Below are 11,678 nucleotides of genomic sequence, written 5' to 3' on the forward strand. Positions count from 1 at the left end.
AGATGAGCTAGCAAATTTCTTGGCTTTCAGCCCAGTACTTTCTTTTCTATACCACAAGTACGTTTTATTCCCCACCAAAAAAAAAAAAAAACCATGCAAAATGAAGAATAGAGAGATATGAGATTAGAGGGTAATGGGTGGGGCCATACCTACGGTGCATCTCAGAATGGGTACAGGCGAAACTTACTAATTGCAGAATTCAAATGTCTTCATACAATAACTAAGAAAATGCCATGAAGGCTATGCTAAACACTTGGATGAAAATATTTCAGATTGTATATGAAACCAGCACATTGTACCCCTTGACTGTAGTAATGTACACAGCTATGATTTAATAAAAAAAAAAAAAAAGAAACTAAAGAAAAGAAAGAACAGAGCTGGGGCAACGGTGGGTTCTTCCGTCAAACAATGGCATTACAAACTAAGGGATTGTAGAAGTAAAACTTGCTTATGAAATTAAGCAAAGATACATTATGGCCGACTACATGTGATTTACTATTTAACAAACCTTCCTCATTTTTTTTTTTTTTGTATTGAGATAAACTCAAAAATTTTGGTGAAGATTTATTTTGAGAATAGACAGGAGATAATTGAAAAGCTACATTCCCAAAGTCGTTGGTTTAAGAATGAACTTCAAATTTCCATTCAAGTACTGAAGAAGAGAGATGTGGCACACATTTAATAAAAATTTAGTATTGTGTATTGCAGCCCCATTCATGATTGCCAAGATACGGAATCAACCCAAGTGCCCATCAACCCATGAATGGATTAATAAGCCGTGGTGTATATATTCCATGGAATACTATTCTGCCATAAAAAGATGGAGATGTTACATCTTTTGTATTAACCTGGATAGAGTTGGAGAGCATTTGCTTTAGTAAAGTATCATAAGAATGGAAAAATAAGTATCCAATGTACTCACTACTAATATGAAGCCAGGAGATAATCTAATACATGCCCACACAGAGAGAAACTCAATCTAATTCAAATTGGGAGGCGGGAAGAGAGGTGGAGGGAGGGGGATTGGTGTGTTCCCACCTAATGGATACAATATAGGGGTACATGGCACACCTCCTAGGTGAGGGGCACAACTACAACAGGGGATGTTACCTAGAAAACGCAAAGGTTGTAACCTAGAAGAGCCTCTGCCCACAGAGAAATGGATATTCTGTGAAAGTCCTCCAAGTAGCTAATAATAGAAATAACTATGATTTATTATTTATTGTGGGCTAGGTAGTTTATTAAGCATCCCATCTACTATCTATCTATATTAATTATCTTACAATTACTATTAAGTATTCAGAAATAACTCAACTTTTAGAAATAAGTACCTTAAGTCTTTTTTTTATTAAATCATAGCTATGTACATTAATGCAATTGTGGGGTACAATGTGCTGGTTTTATGTAAAATTTGAAATATTTTCATCTAACTGGTTAACATAGCCTTCATGGTATTTTCTTAGTTATTGTGTTAAGACATTTATATTCTACATTTAGTAAATTTCACATGTACCCTTGTAAGATGCACCTTAGGTGTTAAATAAGGTAAATGACTTGTTCAAAAATCAGGCAGGAATGTGGCAGGAGGTTGAACAAAATTTTGGACTCAGATATCTCTAAATTCAAAATACATACCCTTATCCTTATTCTAGCTACTCCTAAAATGAGAAATTATTATGTTCCCTGAAAATCTCTGGAATTCAAATCTGGCTGTTTTGAATACCTTTGTCTGATTTTTAGTTGTCAATTCTGTAAACTCAATACAAATCAAGAAAGTTTGGGTACATTCTCTCCAGAAGGCACTAGGTGGCGCCAGTGCACTAAAAAGCCATTGGGTTTTTGGAGACTGGGCAAGATTTATTCTGGGAAGTCAGGGGAAGTCAGCAAAGACTGGTTTTGATTGGAAAAGTGCTAAAAAGATCACTCCCTCTGACAGCTGGCTTTTTTCTTTTCTGGATAATGTAGATGAAGAGGAAGATGAGAGGTCTCTGGAGGTGTAAAGAATTGCTAGAGCCAAGAGCTATGTGGGATGAATGCATAATCAATGAATTCTGTTCTTTCCCAGGAGTGGTTTTAATAATCTGGTGTGTGACTGGGCTGTGGGTTGTAGAAGGAGAGCACAGTATCACCCTGCCCCATGTGGTCTGCCTTCCCTTGGAGACTCCAAACTTTCACATTATATAACCCTGAGCATACTCAGTTGGCCCCATATCCAGGGCCTCAGGTGGAATGACTACAGTGATGATAATGATGATAATTGCTGTTACGTTAGCATACAAGAGGGCATGGTGCTTGAAAGTTTATCGAACATTTTCACTTGCATTTATTATTGAGGTGAATGGACTTTCTAGCTAAAGGTAGAGCTTCCTGAATCAGAGGACATGGGATAAGGGGAGGGGATAAGGACAGGATGAGGTGGGCAGGGTAACTCTTTTCCTTTGTCTAGGAAGGTGCTATAGGAGTCAGAGTTCTCCAGAGAAACAGACCCCAAAGGGTATGTCTGTCTGTCTCTCCCTACCTGTGTCTATGTCTCTATAATTGGCCTACATGTTTGTGCAGGCTGGGAAATCCAAAATCTGTAGGGTAGGCTGGCAGGTTAGAGATTTATGGAAAACTTGATGTTGAAGTCTGAGTCTGAAGGTAGCTTGCTGGCAGAATCCCCTCTCCTTTGTTCTTCTTCTTAGGGCTTTCAACTGATTAGAGGAGGTCCACTTACATTATGGAGGGTAATCTGCTTTACTTACAGTCTACAGACTTTACTTTTAGTCTCATCTAAAAACATCTAGATGTCTTTGGCCTAATATCTGGGTACTGTGGCATAGATGAGCAAAATTAGCCATCACAGGTAGGTGACAAATCAATGGGGGACTCAATGGATTTCTTTTTCTGTCTTTGCTATGGTTGAGGGCTGTTAATTTCAACTCCACCAGAAGTAATCTTTTTTTTTTTTTTTTGGCCGGGGCTGGGTTTGAACCCACCACCTCCGGCATATGGGACCAGCGCCCTACTCCTTGAGCCACAGGCGCCACCCCCACCAGAAGTAATCTATTCACCCTCTTTCTTGCCCCTGAAATCTTCATGAGCTGGCAGCGCTATTCTGGATAATTATATAAGATGTTTTTATATAAATATATAAAAATCAAGAATACTGTAGCATGGCTTCCAACCATATCATTCCACATTATGATTATAAGGTGGTGCTGAGATTTTTTTTTTTTTTTACAAGTATCCAGAAAAGGCATGTAATGAATAAAGTACCTTTGAAGCAAAGTATAGAACCATCAAATGCTATTTCTGAAAGTGTCCCTAGAGATATGTTTGAATTTTCTCATTTTACAGAGAAATGGAGAATGAAATGACTCAGTCAAGGTAACACAGCTATCTAATGAGAAATTAGATATCCAGAGCCCAGGTTTTCTGCCTGCAGTTCTATTGTTCTTTCTATTGCACCATGCTGCCACTATTTAAAAGTGCAATAGTAATCACTTAGACTGCAGATACCCAATCAGTTGTGTGCTAAACAGGCCCAATAAAAATAGGAAACATCTGTCTTGAGTAGTGGAATGGGTAACAAAAAAGAAAAATATGAAAATTGTTGAAGCTCAGTTCTAATTGGTGAAGTAGAGATGTTAACTTGAATAAATCTCAGCTAGACCATAAGACTAGTGGTTGGGAGGAAAATAATGGAGGCTTAGGCTCTCCTGGGCCTTAGCACAGTACTGTTACTGTGCTATTACCGTATAGTCCTGCACATCTTGCAAGGGGCTTTGTGCCCTCTGCAAGCTGAGACATCTCAGGTATATAACACTACAAAAATAATACATTTGAAGTAATAAAACAATCTCTGTAATTCTACAAATAAATCTAAGTGAGAGTTACAGATGGGAAGAAAGTCATTTTGATCAGTTCGTTCATTCAGGGAAATCTGGCATTTTATGGTGGCTACGAGGAACCTCATTTAGTCTGTTGGGCCAGTTGAGGGAAATAATAAAGATGACTTTGGTACTAGTATTTGGGCCCATGGAGAAAATGTGGTGCTATTCAAATTTTCTACAATTTAGCCCTAAAGGAACTTGTTTAAAAAATGCTATAAGTGAGAAACCTGAAAAGAACAGAGAAAAGAGAGACACTTCTAACAGAATTGTAACAGTAGTGGGATAGAGTAGTTCCCCATATTAAATCTAATATCGTTGGTTGGATGGAAGGGAGACATCATTCGGGCTAGTGGAACCATGAGGACCATGTAAGAGTTATAGGGTACAGCAACAGGATTAGTGGCAGTGTGATAGTGTCGTGGGGCCATCCAACATCAGCAGGACTCGTTAAGTATAGCATTAGCTGCAGATTTTCATTCAGCAATGAAATTCATTGAAGTTTGACTGGGAAATGTTTACTGAGCTCTTACTGTCAGGTGTAGAATGGAAAATTTTCAACTCACTCCTAAAGAGAGATTTAAGATACATAGGAGCAATGGAGATAAAGAACATAAAGTTTATTGGAGGATGAAGGCATATGAGAAAAGATAGTCTAGAAATGTTACTGGTTTGGGTTTTGAAGAACAAATAGGAGTTTCCAAGGATAAGGGAAAGAACATTTGAAATAGTGGAAATAGTAAAGACACATTTTTATAGACATACACTGTTATACCCATGCATAATAAACTACCTAAAATTTAATGGCCTAAGACAAGGGCAATAATTTATTTTGTTTGTGAATCGGTAATTCAGTAGTCCAGTATGGCTTACTTCAGCTGAGGCAGCTGCACTTGGAGCTGGGGAATCCACTTTTGTAATGATTTATTCACAAATTGTTCCTGGCTATAGATTGGGAACTCAGCCAAACTGGGGGCTGTGCGAGTTCTTCATGGCATGACAGCATCGTGGCTGGTTTTAAGAGTGTTCCAAGCACTTCAAGCAGAAGCTGTTTCACCTTTTATGATCTAGCCTGAGAAGTTATATAGCTCACTTCTACCATAGTCTTAAGCAATCCAGATTCAAGGGTTGAGAACATTGATTCCACATCTCAATGGGAAGAGTGTTAAGTCACACTATAAGAACATAGTATTGTGGCCATCTTTGGAAGATACGATCTACTATGGACATGAACAAGTGAACATCATGGCTTGTTCAAAGAATCCTTCCTAACACAGCTATTTCTTCTTCTTCTCCAGAACAGTAAGCAATAATAATTTTTCTAGTGTTTATGAGGGCTAAGGATTCTCATAGTAAGTCCATCTAGGTAACTCTTTCAAAATCTCTGAATCTTAATCTTTTATTTTAAAAATAAGAATAATTATTCTTTCCTTACTATCAGGATGCTTATGAGGGCCAAGTGAGATTATTCCTGTAAAAATTATTTGAAGCTGGTAAAGCATTATTCATGTTTATTTATTCAACTGTCCATCCATTCACCTACCTAAGCACCATCAATCCACCTCTGTTTATCTGTTCTTTCATTTGTCAAACATTTATTAAACATTTATAATATGTCAAGCCCTGTATAATAGAATGGACCAGATATAAGCAATTATTGGTTCTCTGAGCAGTATTCATACATATTATTTTTGAAGTGATACCAGTGAATTAGAATCTCCACTCTCTCAAAAATGTTTAAACGGTACATGCAAACTAATTGGTCATCAAAGGTAACAGCCTTATTTTAATATTCACATTTTATGTTTGTTTCAGCCTCTCTCTTTAAAAACTCTTTAATACATTCTCAGAGCAATTCTACTTTCTGTAATAGCAATAAAAATAAGCCAAAATAACCTGCTTTATTAGATTTATCTCAAATAACAACTTATCTGTTCTATTTGGCCAGAATTGTGAGTTTGTTATCACACCATTTTCTCAGTGTTATATATATTTGCAGTGGATGTTTTCCAATATATTCTTGGGTCATATTATAGTACAGTGCTACTCAATTTATAAGCAAATTAAGAATTAATTATTTACATTTTATTTAAACAACAGTCTGGTAGACCTGTAGCATGAGTTATAGTAGCCAAGATAGAAAAATCCTGCAACATTTTCTCAATTATTAAATACCAAATACCATCCATACCCAACACTAAACAAATCCTTTCTTTATACATTATTATATTATACATTGTATATTTTATTGCAGTTTAATCTGTCCCATATCTCCATAAAAATATATCTTTGCCAGCGAACTTTTAGGCAGGTGTGATGTATAGTGGCTAAGAGTGTGACTTTTGGAGTAAGGTAGAGTGGGTTTGTCAAGGCTCTACCAATACTAGCTGTGTGACCTTGATAAGTTAAAATTTCTTTAAGTCTTAGCTTCTTCATATTTAACATGTTCATACAATGATACCTATTTACAGGGCTGTTTTTGAGAAAAAAAGAAATAATGCATATGAAGCCCTTGGTAAAATTCCTTGCATAAGATCTCCATAAATATTGGTTTTTAGTATCTATGTTGTTTTTGACTAAGTTGAGGTGAAGAGGTACATGAAGTTCCTTTTTCTATGTTTGAACTTACAGATTTTTTTGTGATAATATAATTTGTATATGTTTCATATAAAATGAGGTTTAGCTGTGAGTTACAGAGGACTAAAATTATAGTGGCCTTAAAAACAGAGAAAAACTTTTCTTTTTTATATAAGAAAATAGGCTGACCAGGGCTGAGGTGACTTTTCTACTCCACAAATTTTCCAGGAATCCATAATCTTTACGGTTTGTCTTTGCATCATCTTGATGCTGTGGCCATTACCCTCATGATTCAGAACATTAGTGACAGCTCCAGTCACTAAGTTTACATCTTAAGAAGCACAGTGGAGGAACGCTTAAAGAAGAAAGCAGATGTGGGGAGGAGGAAGCAAAGGGTGTCGGCCAGTGGCCCCAAAGGGGGGTCTCCAAAAGCTGTCATGTGATACCTCTATGTATATTCCATTGTCTAGAATTTAGACATATGTTCAAACCTAGCTGTGATGCAAGATAGAAAGTGTATTCTTCATTCTGGACGGACACATGCTCAGCTGAGAATTGCAAACCTTATTACTATGAAAGAATTGGAAGAATGGATTCTGGGCCCATTGGCACAGACCTCCCATAATATGCAACTTGTTTATTAAACTGACTGAATTCATTCTGGTACAAATATGACTGATTGACTTGTCCAACAAATTCCATCAACTTTCCTCTGCCAGACCACCATTTTCTTTGGGGACCCAGCTCCCCTAATGATATTTGAGTCTGATTCCTTTTGTTTTGGGCCAATCAGAACAGCCTTACTCTGGTTTTGAGTCCTAGTCCTCTTAAGTTTAAAACATTATCTTAGTCTGTACTTGCTGCTATAATAAAACACCCGAGACTAGGTAATTTATAAACAAGAGAAATGTATTTCTCGCAGTTCTAGAAGTTGGAAAGTCTGTTATCAAGGCGCTGGTGGATTCAGTGTCTGGTACGAGCTCCGTCTCTTCTCCCATGATGCCACCTTCTCACTGCGTCCTCTGTGGGGGATGAACGCTATGTGAAAGAGACACAAGGGGCGAGCCCTCTCCCTCAAATCCTTTTATAAGGGCATTATCTTTTTCACAAGGGTGGAGTCCTCATGACTTAATTGCCCTCCAAAGGCCCCAGCTTCTAATAACATCACCATGGTTAATTAGGTTCCAACATATAAATTTTAGAGGGTCACATACATTCAAACCCTAGCAGACACCTATATAATGTTTAATTCAAAGCTCTCTTCCCTTTCTTCCCCGTTTATGTGTTTATGTTAGACTAGTGGTTCCAGGCGCCTGAAGGAAAATGGCGAGAAAGAAAAAAAATCTTTGCATTTAGGGCAGCCCCTGTGGCTCAGTGAGTAGGGCACCGCCCCACATACCGAGAGTGGTGGGTTGGAACCTGGCCCTGGCCAAACTGCAACAAAAAATAGCCAGGCGTTGTAGCAGGCGCCTGTAGTCCCAGCCACTCAGGAGGCTGAGGCGAGAGAATTGCCTAAACCCAAGAGTTGGACGTTGCTGTGAGCTGTGACTCCACAGCACTCTACCAAGGGCGACAAAGTGAGACTCTTGTCTCTAAAAAAATAAAAACTTTGTATCTGAGAAATGTGAGATCCCTTTCATTATCAGGCCCAGAAAGGCACTGAAATGTGACAGATTGTGACATCAGTCACATCTCACTCCCTTCTTGAGTTAAATAATTACTTCTCGTAGCCACTTGCTATGTGGGCTCTAGGCAAATGGATACCAATAGCCATAAAATGCTACAGGATAGACAGCATAACCCTACCCTGCAGTTCAACAATCTATACCCAAGTTCTAATCAGGGTTATTTCTTGAACCAATGAGAATACTAATCAAACAACTCTGTGTCAGTCCACTTTTTTCCCCTTTGCTTTTAAAAACCTACTTGTAGCAAAGGCTAAGCAGAGAACTTCCCAAGGCAACTTGGAAGTGTGTCCTGGGCTGCAGTCCCTAACCTTGGCTCCAAAAATCTCTCTGTTAATTTTGCCTCAGTTTCTTTTTTTTTAGATCCACAGGGGTGACTGCTATCACCCTTTCTTTCCATCTCCCTCCTTCCTCCTCCTGCTTGCCTCCCTGAGACGGAGTCAGGAATAAGACTGAGGGATACAGATGGTGGCATTTCCTCGTCTTTCCTTTGGCCATCCTCACTGCTCTGGCTAATTGTGTGGAGGGCCGATGAGAGTGATGGAAATGCAGATGAGGCTGCATCCCAGGTGCTCTGTTGGCACTGGTAGCCCTTTGTAAGTTGTGAGGCCATCTGCCCTCCATGGCCCCCTATTCAGGGTGCACAGCCAATTGCAGAAGTCATCCTTGCATGCCTCAGGAAACAGGACCCCAAGGGGAGCTTCCATGCCCCACTCCCATCTGGCTATGCCTCTGTGCCTTGTTTCTTAATGCTCTTTCTCTTGTTCCAGGAGCAGGTCAATAAACCCAATGGTCTTAGACTCCTTAAACATTAAAGTGGGGGCAAGATGTGCCCCTCTTCCTTCCTTCCTTTCTTTTTTTGACAGAGTATCACTGTTGCCCTGGGTAGGGTGCTGTGGCATCACAGCTCACAGAAACCTCAAACTCTTGGGCTTAAGTGATTCTCTTGTCTCAGCCTCCCAAGTACCTGGGACTACAGTTACCTACCACAACACCCAGCTATTTTTTGGTTGTAGTTGTCATTGTTTGGTAGGCCCAGGTTGGGTTTGAACCTGCCAGCTCCGGTGTATGTGGCTGGTGCCCTAGCTGCTGAGCTACAGGTACTGAGCCATCTATTTTTTTTTTCTTATTGTGGATACACATACGCACACATACACATTGCCATTTTCACTCTTTTTGAGTGTACAATTCAGTGACCTTAATTATTATTACAATGTTGTGCAACCATGACTACTACTTGTTTCTAAAATCTATTCATTGCCCAAATAGCAACTCTTTACACATTAAATCATGACTCCCCATTTTCCTGACCCCGGCCTCTGATAACTTCAAATCTACTTGATGTCTTTATGAATTTGTCTATTGTACATATTTCATATAAGTGAAATCATACAATGTTTGTCCTTTTTGTCTGGCTTATTTCACTTAGCATAGTGTTTTCAAGGTTTATCTATGTTGTAACATGTTATGAAAAGTTCACTCCTTTTTTATGGCTGAATAATATTCCATCATGTGTTTGCACCACATTTTGCTCGTCCACATCTTTTACTTACTGTGAGTAATGCTGCAAAGGACATTGGCATACATATTGACATTAAGTATTTGTTTGAGTTCCTCTTTTTAATTCTTTTGGGTATATACCTAGGAGTGGAATTGCTGAGTTATGTGGTAAATTTGTGTGTGTGTGGGTTTTAAGAACTGTCAGATTGTTATCCACAGCATCTGTACCACTTTGCATCCCCATTGGTGATGTACAAGGGTTCTAATTTATTGACATCCTTACCAACACTTATTTTCTACTTTTTTATTTTTGAGACAGTCTCACTCTGTCTCCTGAGCTAGAGTGCAGTGGCATCATCATATCTAACAGGTTCAAGTCCTGCGGTAGAGTGATCCTCCTGCCTCAGGGTCCTAAGAGGCTGGGACTATCACTGCCCAACATCATGCTTGGCTAATTTTTCTATTTTGGGTAAAGATGGGGGTCTCATTCTTGCTCAGGCTGGTAGCGAACTCCTGACCTCAAGTGATCCTCCTGATTTAGCCCCCCAAAGGCTAGGATGACAGGCATGAGCCACTCTGCCTAGACTCCACTTTTTTGATTATAGATATCCCAGTAGGTATGAAGTTGTATCCCACTGTGGGTTTGATTTGCATTTTCCTGATGACAAGTGGTCTTGAGCACTTTTTCATGTACTCATTGGCCATTTGTGTGTCTTTGGAGAAATCTGTCTATTCAAGTCCTTTATCCATTTTTGAATTGAGTTTTCTTATTTTTCTGCCCTTTTCTCCCCTCCCCAGCTATCACAGAAAGAGAAGAAAGAGAAGAACTTATCTTCACTTTCTCTCTTATGGCTGATTGTCAGTTCATCAGGTTCTCTTGCACCCGTGGGCAGAGGGTCATGATGTGAGGCCCACAGCAAGAAACATGCTTTAAAAACTATGTTCCTACTAATCTCCCCTAAAGAGATTAAAAAATATCTTAATCAGATCTTACACAAACCTATTTCATTTGTTCATACAATAATTCAGTCTTGGAACAAGAAGAGACTCTTGAGTTCATCAGGTCCAAGTACATCATTTTACCAGTATGGTATCTCAGGTCCTGTGAGGTGGAAGAATTTTGCCTATTGATTATCCAGCTTAAAAGTGATTTTTTAAAAAAGTGTCTGATTTATGTGTCACTATGACTTGCTGCAAAAGTATACCAGCATACTTACTTTTTTTTTTTTTTTTGTAATCTGGAAGAGGAAAACATTACGGATATGACCTATTTCTGTTTTTCCTTCTCCATGTGATAGAGGCAGATTCTAGGTAAAAATATTTTGCCTGCTCTAATCTATGGATTGTTTCTAGACTTTGGGGGATTAGGCTGTTATACTAAATGAATATAGATGAGCATTATGCTTGTCTAAAGCTCCACACTTCCCAAAGTGGTATCACATTCTTACAAGATCCTGCCCATCAGTGATCATGTGTTGTTATTCCTATTAGATGGACGAGGATCTGCCCAAGGTCATCAGTAAAGTGGTGGAAGCTTTTGGTGCAGAGCACAGTCCCTTATCTCTGTGAAGGTGATTTGGCTGTGATACCTGTCACTCTACTGATTACTAGCAGCATACCCTACAGAGAACTCAGATTCATTTCTCAACCCTGTCCCTGACTGGCTGTTAACTGTGGTAAGTCAGTTTATGTTTCCATTTCTCAGTTTCCTCATCTGTAAAATGGAGATAAAAATAGTATTCATCTATCCAGTTTTTATGGAACTCAAAACAGAAAATGGGATAAAAGTCCTTTGTGACTATACAGAATTCCACAAATGTTAGTGATTACTATTATCTGTCTGTCAAGGTAGGGGGTCACTGTGTATTATAAATGAGACTTCATATGGCTTAATGGGTTTAGGGGCTTACACAGATTTTCAAAGGGCTCCTGAGGGGTAAAAGACAGATGTGGTCTTCATCCTCAGGTCTTATGCTAACCCACAGCCATTGTTATTCAGCATTCAACAGACATAACAAGCTAAGTCGTCTTGAAATATTCCTCA

The 11,678-nt window shown here is 38.9% G+C and overlaps 1 pseudogene; it reads left to right on the forward strand.

Annotated features, from left to right (window-relative positions):
- Positions 1 to 11,203, forward strand: part of LOC128561926 (signal peptidase complex subunit 2-like) — a 78,160-nt pseudogene extending 66,957 nt beyond the window's left edge.
- Positions 11,204 to 11,678: the final 475 nt, after the last annotated feature.

Source organism: Nycticebus coucang, chromosome 12 (assembly GCF_027406575.1).
Source record: "Nycticebus coucang isolate mNycCou1 chromosome 12, mNycCou1.pri, whole genome shotgun sequence".
Classification (NCBI taxonomy): domain Eukaryota; kingdom Metazoa; phylum Chordata; class Mammalia; order Primates; family Lorisidae; genus Nycticebus; species Nycticebus coucang.